This window comes from Pteropus vampyrus, unplaced genomic scaffold, assembly GCF_000151845.1.
Source record: "Pteropus vampyrus isolate Shadow unplaced genomic scaffold, Pvam_2.0 Scaffold80, whole genome shotgun sequence".
Taxonomy (NCBI): domain Eukaryota; kingdom Metazoa; phylum Chordata; class Mammalia; order Chiroptera; family Pteropodidae; genus Pteropus; species Pteropus vampyrus.
In genome coordinates this window covers 6894374-6903248 of record NW_011888861.1, presented here as the reverse complement: position 1 = coordinate 6903248, position 8875 = coordinate 6894374, and the positions used below count along the sequence as shown (strand labels likewise).

Here is an 8875-nt window from a genome sequence, read left to right as displayed (position 1 = left end):
TTACACTTTCAAAAGTCCATCCCTATATAAGGGACAAGTGTGCCTGGCATCATTCTAAATAAAGTCATAGATTAATTTTGTAGGCTGTAATTTTGTAAGCAATGATGTGAGTGTTATTTACAGTAGTAACAATATTCATATTAAAATAATTATCATTCCCATTTTACAGATGAGGAAACTGATATAAGAAGCAGGTAAGAGACCTAACCAAGGTCACACAGACAGTAAACTTCTGAGTTAGAATTCTGTTCTGGTGAGGAAACCATCCTCTAAGCTTCAGCTTATTCCTGTCTTCTCAAGGCAGAATCTCCGGCAAGACTGAGCTTGCAGATACTTAATCTGTACAGTCTGACTAAAGAGATGCTACATAGAGTAGGAAACATTAATTCCAAAATTTATATCCAGAAAACAAATGCCCCAAGCATGCATCATCCGTCCACAAGGCTCACAACAATGCCATCCGTGTGAATACTAGAAGCCTTCAATGGACTGTAAAATGTCTGATACATATGCTCGTTGTATGATTGTTATACCTATGATGTGTTGCATTTGGGGGTATGTGAGGCTGTTTCCTTCTGAAATTCAGCATATAGTCACTAATGGCTTGGATATCCTTTGAAATGAAGTCAGAGTAGTTTTCAAAATAACACATCATCCAGAAGAAAATGCTGACCAACACTGCATAATTGAACAATGTACATCGGTCCTAATTAATCAACTGAGAATAGAAATCATTGAATGTATACCAGATCATCCAGTATGTTGAAGAATTGGAATTTTCAGAGTCATAAAGTCTGGCCCTTTACTCCTCAGCCTTGCTCCATACTCATCACCCTGTTCCAACACACAAAAATCTGGATGCTCCCTGCGTGTGCCCTGGGGTTTCACACTTGTGTGTCTTTGCATTTGCTCTCATTTCTTAGAATGAGCTTCTTGCTTGTCTACCCAGGGATCTACTTCCCATTCATCGGATGACTCTGTGATGCTTTCCCTGACTCCCTCCAAACCTTCCTTCCTGCATCAGCTCGCCCACTGCACTACATGTTAACCTTCATCAGAGCAATTTTTATTAATGTCGAGAATTCAGTCAGATGGAGTCAGATGGAGTTTTCTCCCACCTGGGTTCATTCACTATCCAGCACCAGCTGACTCTTCCTCAAATGGGGATGATCAGAGCACCTACCTTACTGTGAGGAAAGATCAAGGGATATATCAAATTTTAGAAAGTCTCCAATATGTGTTTACCACTTATATCATGTTGGACTGTAGTTGTCTCTTTAGTGTCCATTGCTCCTGGAGGCCAAGATCATACCTTTTACCTGAGATTCCAGAGCTCTTAGCAGAGTGCTTGTGGAGGAGGCCTTCAAAGAATATTTATTAAATAAAAGGATGAATAAACATTAGAGCAGCAAAAGATCTCAGCAAGGATCTTATCTAATGTTTTGCCATGTATATAAGGATCCCTTTGTAAATTAAAATCATGGGTATTTGAAATATTTGTGGGTCAAGAAAATATAAGCTACTATGGATTTATTGATCCAAATGCATAGATGGATAAACTTTTATATGGATGAACTTTTGAAGAACTCTGCTGCTCACCGGCAGCTTACAAATATAATTCAACCTCTATATTTGAGAGATAGAGGGAAATTGAGATCAAAATTAAGTATTCCCAAGGTCATAAAACCAAAGGACAGTGCAGCCAGAAAAAGAAACTAAACCTTTTGAGTCCCTGGTCCCTGTCCTAAAGGAATTTACCATCTTGCAGGGAAGCCTAGCTAATTACACATGGAATATGCTGAAAGAAACTTAACACTGTATATACCAAGGCTGAGTAATGAGCCAACACCTACACTGCAGTTGGAGTTCAGCCTGGTAAGGTGGTTGCTCAGAGTAGGGCTCTGAGAACTGAATCACTTCTGAAATATTTAGAGCACCTATGTGCTGCTTAGCATCATTAAGTTGTCTTGTCTCCCTTATACCTTCCCTGGGTCCTGAAAGTGTTATATGTTATACTTTGGAACTGTTGTCTAAAATGGGAGGGGGTGAATAAAGAGGCATGAGACAGATCGAGACACACTATTTTCAATGAACTTATTTGGAATTTTGGCTCCATGCAATCAATCTTTCATCCACTTAAAATTTCACCTCTGCCTCTTCTTGTATCAACAGCATTGGGATGACACATGTAGCAGTAGGGGGTTGTTAATAGTCTGGAGATGCAGTGCAGTGGCTTACAGTTTCAATATTTTAATACAGTTCTTGCTTGCAGTCATGTTTTTCAAGCAGGTTAACTTCGCTCAAGTGTAGAACGGACTGCAGAGGCACAGCTGGAGGCAGTAAAAATTGGCAATCGTCTGAGCAAGAATCTTGAACTATAAGGAGAGAGCCTAGGTTTGTTTTGCCCAGACAAATGTGGAAATTGAAAAAGAAGGTGGAGTAAAGATCAGTGTCATTGTCCAAGGCCACCCTACAAATTTAAATGTAACACTGAGCAGGGAAGCCTTGTGAATCAGGCAAGCGGGAGGCCCTCAGAGAGTCCTTGGCTCCTCCCATGTTCTCCCCAAACTTTTTCCGGGTATCCATTGTCCTTTGGAATCCTCCGGAATCCTCCAGAAACTTCAAGGCTCATGTTCTAATTATTTCCTTCCTCTTGATTTCCTTCAAATCTGATCTGTGACTCTTCCCTCTGGACCTCTGTGCCCCTGTCAGAGACTTACAACACATAATAGTATCAAGGGCCAACATTTATTGAGTACTAAGTATTTTACATTTATTATCTTTGGCCTTCACAAGAACTCTCTGAAGCAAATAAAAATATCATTCCCATTTTTCAGATGGTAAAACCAAGCAACACAGACATAAAGTGTCAGGATTAGAATCCAGGCAGTTTCATTCCACAATCTCCACTCCAATATCACACTTCTTTCACAAATAATAGGTGATGAATCTAGTCCACTGTGGTAATTCTTCTATTCTTTTTTTTTGGGGGGGGGAGGGGCGAGGCAACCCTTGGTTGAACTCACCAAGATTGCAAAGACCATGTCAGCTTACAATTCCTTATTTTATTATTATTATTTTTTTTTTACACCTACAGCACCTGGTCTTCCTAGGTGGTCTCCCATCCAGGTACTAACGAGACCCGACCCTGCTTAGCTTCCGAGATCAGACGGGTTCCAGCCTGTTCAGGGAAGCATGGCCTTAGATCAATTCTTCGATTCTTATATGGAAACTTTCCTCTGTCTTCATAGTAGTTAGAAGACTATATTGTACTCAGATTTATTGATTTGAATAGATCAATATTGAAATGATATCCACTGCCACCACATTATTCCCAAAATGCCATACAAGACTGAGATGCAAACAGCTAACATTGATTGAATGTGTACCATGTGCCAGACTTACTACATGCTTATGCGCATTCACTCATTTAAACTCCGGACAACATTTTGAGTTGGGTACTGTTATCATAACTCTAGTTTGTATATGAGGAAATGGAACCCCAAAGATCATGTGGCCACTCAGGGACAGATCTGGGATTCAAACTCTGAGATTGTCTTCAGAGTTCACCCTTTTAGCCACCATGCTCTGCTGCAAAACAGGTATGCTCATGGTTAAGTTGAGGAAATTTATGCATAATCAAAAGCCAAAAAAGTTATCCTCAAATAATGTGATGTGTGTTTTCATGGCCTAAGTGAATGGAGAACATGTCATCGAGGAGTGGAGCAAAGATTAAGCAAGATTTAAACAAGTGAGAAGAAAAGGGTAAGGAGTTCTAGATATGGAGGCCAGTGTGAGAAAATGTGAAATAGGGTAAAGCAAAATAGATTTATTGAGTAGCAGGGTCAGAGATTTCATGTTGAAGGGAATGGGCGGGTGAATTGTCATTCAAAAGGTAATTTGGGGCCTTGTTTATCAGGCTAGGAAATATGGTCTTCTTCATGTAGATTTTTTAAAAGAAAAAGGAAGGAAAGGAAGGAAAAGAAATGGCAGAGTGAAGGCTATGATCCCAGGGAGAATACCAAACCTCAATTTCTCCCTCTGTAAAACAGAGCTACTAGTACTACCTTGCAGAAATGATCCAATGTGTGTACAGTGCCAAGCACAGTGCCTTTTAATAGTGTTAGTTTGCAATAAATGTAGCTACTCATCTCACAGCAGTCATGGGATGAATGGTGTAGGTAAGAACCTATGAACAGGGAGCCACATTAGAGGGTTGCAGATGTAGGAATAGAAAGGACACTATGGACTCTCCTTGATGCACTAAATATCAGGAAAGAAGGTGAAGATATGTGCTGGTCATCTCTTAAGTTTCCAGCCTAACTGGCACTAATAAAAGAGAAGGAGAAGTCAGGAAGAGAGAAAGAGACAACTTGTGTAGAAGCATTTAGTTTGGTTGTAGACAAGCTTTACCTGCAATGACAGTGGTAATAGCGAGGAGGTTGTTGGAGAGAGGTAATGAGAGCTCTTTCAAAGTCATGAATTGTGGCCCTGAGTTCTGAGCCATCTGTACAGATGTCATTATGCTCCACTCCCCAGTTAGTCTTCCCACAATGATGCTCATGGCTCAGTTCACAAGTCACCTCCTATAAGGAGCCTTCGATGACCACACTAAGATAGGGCAGTATCCCCCTGTGGTCCCTATCCCATCATTCTGTTTAACTTCATAACATTTACCACTCTCTGCAGTTGTGGTATATGTCTGTTTACTTGTCCACAGCCTGCCTCCCCCAGGAGAACAGGGGCTTGGTCCTGTTCCCCTATTGGATCCAGGGCCTAGAAAAATGTCTGGAACATAGCGGGACTCAGTATTCCTAGTAACTCAATAAATATACATTGGAATAAACTTAATTAATATAAATATCAATACATCTGAATAAATAAAAATAAATAAATATAACTGCATTTGAATTTAATGTTGGGTGTAGGCAGAGGATGAGGAGATGGAAGAGCAGAAGGTTAAAATCCAACCCCTTGGAAATATCCATCATGCAGGAAGCAGGAATGAGCTAGAGAGTAAATATGAAATCAGAGAGGAGGGAAAAGAAACAAGGTACAGAAGTGTCCTGAAGACCAAGGGCAGGAGACATGTCAAACAAAAAAGAAGAAGAAGGAAAGGAGAAGGAGAGGGAGAGGGAGAAGAAAATTCAACATGGCCACATGCAGAGACATAAAGAAGAATGAAATATAAGAACAAGGCATTTGTGGGAGGCGAGGGCTCCACTGGGCTCAGCACACACCTGAAGGTGAGAGACGGTATGATGAAGGAAGGCAGATACTGCTACCTAGGAATCTTTAGATGGGAACAGTAAGTTCCCATCTAAAGATTCCTAGTAATTGACAAGATTGACAAGTAAGACAGTCGTTTAAGGGGAGAAGAATGTAAAAGAAAGTAGCTCCTAGACACGTGAGTATTAGGCAGGAAGAGGGAGAGATTGAAGATGCTTAAGAAATAGAATCAGTGATAACAAGGAGAGGATGCCCGCCCCGAAGAAGAGGAAGGCAGACTGAGCAGATCCGTGAAATTAACTACCAAAATCCACATCGCGATTTTTTTATGACTTGTGGAAATTGGTTTCATTACCATATAGTCATAACCTCAAACTTATTAAGAGAAACATAAAAATACATATAACAAATACTAACTAATGCCTTTGCCACATGGAAAGAAATGTTTTCACCTGCTTAAAATCAATTTAAGGGCAAAATGGAGCATCCAAAGCAAAATGAGGGGAAAAAAATAGAGGAAAATGAAGATAGTCAAAATAAAAAAGGGAAAGAGAAGTCATAGGACTTGTCACTATGTTGGCTAGCTCCCGGGGTGAGGATAGCTCTCTGCCCTTCTGGAATGGCAGCTGTCTACCCTGGAAAATGAGACGATGCCCTGTCTCCTACCTGCCTTGCAAGATTTTCACATAGGTTCAATAAAAAAGTAATATTCTCTAGGCACTTAGAAGTATTTTTTAGATGAATGTGAGCTGGTGTAGTAATGCTTGAGAGTAATTTCATTATCCTGGATGTAACAAGATAGCTCTGTGCACATCCATTGACAGGTGATTAATGCAACCTCATGAAAGCACGTGTTTGGAGGAGGTGTCGGATGTGGGCAAAAGACTTAATGACCCCGCTGGGTGTTGTTGCCCCTGGGGCAGAACTCAGACACTACCAGCACCAGGGTCTTCACAGTTTATCCAAGTGATACATCAGAGTTACAGAGTTGGGGCTTGACAAGTGGACCCCCACCCCAGCCCCTGCCTGATGGAGAGCCAACTCCATTGCCTGCGTTCTCAGACGTATCAAAGCAAGAATGTCAAGCTTTTTTTTTTTCCCAAGGTATTAGGTGTTTTAAAAAAAAAAATTACACAGCAGAGAAAAAGAAATGGCCCAAACACCAGACCCCGAGGCATTTGAGTTTTCAGAATTCCATGATTTCTGGGAATGGTCCAGTCCCCACTGCTGCCTCTTCCCCTGTCGGGGTGAGAGCTGGGACAATTCGATGAGGCTGAGGCCCTAGGGCTCATGGGTCACGCCATCTTGATGGTGTTCACATCACGTTCTCTCTCGTATGTCATCTTCTTTCACATCATGCCCCTCTTCCCCGGGATGTCGTCATTTTCTTTTCACTTGTACTAGTCCTTTGACCTCATCAGGTACTGTCTTGCAAGATTATGGCGTGTGTGTGTGCGTGCGTGTGTGTGTGTGTGTGTGTACACACACACACACACATACATATTTGCAAACACACACGTTATCCCTGCAGATAAGCATTAAGGGCAGGCATCTACTCCAAACATTTTTGTCTTCTAACACCTGTTACAGTGTTATGCTCAGTAAATCTCTTTGGATTTTATTTCCATTTTCATTTCTTTTTATACCTGTGTAAATCAGCACATACTTTCATAAAGAGATAATATATACACAGAGATGAACGTTATGATTCACTCAAAGAAAATAACAGAATTAGATTGTTGAATTCTTGTAATTTCTTATACCTCAGCTTGGCACTGGTATATTGTTAATTCATTCAACACCACTGAATACCTATAATCTCCAGGCACTATATACACACACGCACAAACACACACCCCTGTTCTCTACGAACTCAGTTTTGTAATAGAAATAGTAGTCATAAATAAATAAGTACAGGATAGCTTAACATATTATAATAGGAGTGCCAGATAAAGGAGCCACTGGGTTTGTCTAATTAAGCAGTGGTCAGAGAGATTAGGGTCCGGAAGGATGAATAGGAGCACCCTTCCTTGTAGAAAGCTTTCCTTACGTCTGGTAATTCTAACATCACACCTGCACCTCGCCTGGATCTGGTGCAGATCCAAGGGTACCACTGAGGTTTGCTTATGTCTATAGACGACGGTGAAGTCACCACATATCCCTGGGGAGTACGGGGGTGAGAGGGTTCCAGGAGTCTCCTTGCATCAGACCCAGACAGGCCCATGGTAAAGAAATGCTTTTATCCAGCTCCAGAGTGGCCTTTTCATGTTTATCTGGTGCTGTTGGAGAACATTTTGCGGGGAGGGTTGTCCACAAGTATCTGTCCAAATCCCTTGTAGACATTCAGAACGCTAAAGGATATATTAACCTGGGAGTTTCATGTAGGCAATTATCATGGCTCATTTAAAGGGGCATGCCTGCGTGCCTTTGATCAGAGAATTCCCATTATCTGGAAAATTGGTTTTCTAGTAAGCTGGGATAGAGGATGTTTGAGGCTTTGCCTGTTTATTTCACTTTGAAGTTTTAAATTGTAGTCTGGCTTTAGAAATGGCAAAGATGTATTTTCTTTCTGTTCCTTTTGCCACTCCCCTCACAGTGTTTGTTTCATGAATCATTTCACCAGAAGGATTATTGTTTGAAAGTTTCCATCACAATGACACAGCCTCTTGTGTGGCTTTATTCCTAGAAAAGATATGTTCTTTAGCTATACTTACATAATGTGGAAAATAGGGAGGCTCTCCTCTGAAGACAGGCACACAAGGAATAGGGCCTGGGAACGAAATTGGCTGTTGAAAACCCTGTCCCAGGAAGCTTAATGAAGTTGAAAAGAGTTCTCTGATTGTACTGTGACCTCGAGATACTGGCTAAATGCTGCATTGTGGTTAAGCAAACCACAAGAATGTGTATCCTCACATTAAATTTTCCTCTTATTGCTAAAAAGGCAACTTAGGAAACACATTCAAATGTCACAGACTTACACATTCCTGAAAATGAAGAAAAATTTTTGCAAGTTTAAAGGTCACTCTCAATGCTAGCCATTACCATATTAGAGACAAGTGTCCCTATAATAATTTCTATTATTGTAAACATTTTCACTGAACACTTGTTGGCATTAACCACACTAAATACATTTTTATAGCAAATGTATTTTTATAGCAAAAGCCTTTGGAGAAGGCTTTTGCCCATTTTACAGATGAATAACTGAAGAGACGTAGAGAGATTAGGTAACTTCCCAAAAGCCGTGTAACCAAAGGAGCAGCAGAACTTCGGCTCTCAAATGGGACACCTGTTATTCCCACATCAGTGCTTTGTTGGGGAAGGAAGGAGAAGCAGAAAAGACGGCTAGGAGGCTTGATAAATGAACGGATATCCTAGCTTTAAACCTAGGTGATTCATTAGGATCCAGTGCCATAAACAGCATAAGGCTCCAGTCACTAGCACAGATCCCAAACAGAGAATCCACAGAGAGAAACTCAATAGCAGCTCGTGATGTGATATGATGCAGAAATGGGTCAGGGTAAACGGAGAAGGCAGAGAATTGCTCTGTCATTATTTGTGTCTGGGGCTTTGCCTCTCTGCTGGGACTCTGAAGATTGTGAGGCAGGTGGAAACTTAAGGAATGCAGATCAACAATGCTGTACCTGCC

General features: G+C 41.0%; 1 protein-coding gene and 1 pseudogene across 3 annotated transcripts in view; one reads left to right on the top strand and one right to left on the bottom strand.

Moving 5' to 3' along the window:
- PHACTR1 (phosphatase and actin regulator 1) overlaps positions 1–8875 on the top strand; it is a 525402-nt gene that overhangs the window by 146410 nt on the left and 370117 nt on the right. The window lies entirely within an intron of this gene.
- On the bottom strand, positions 3089–3207 carry LOC111741643 (annotated as a pseudogene).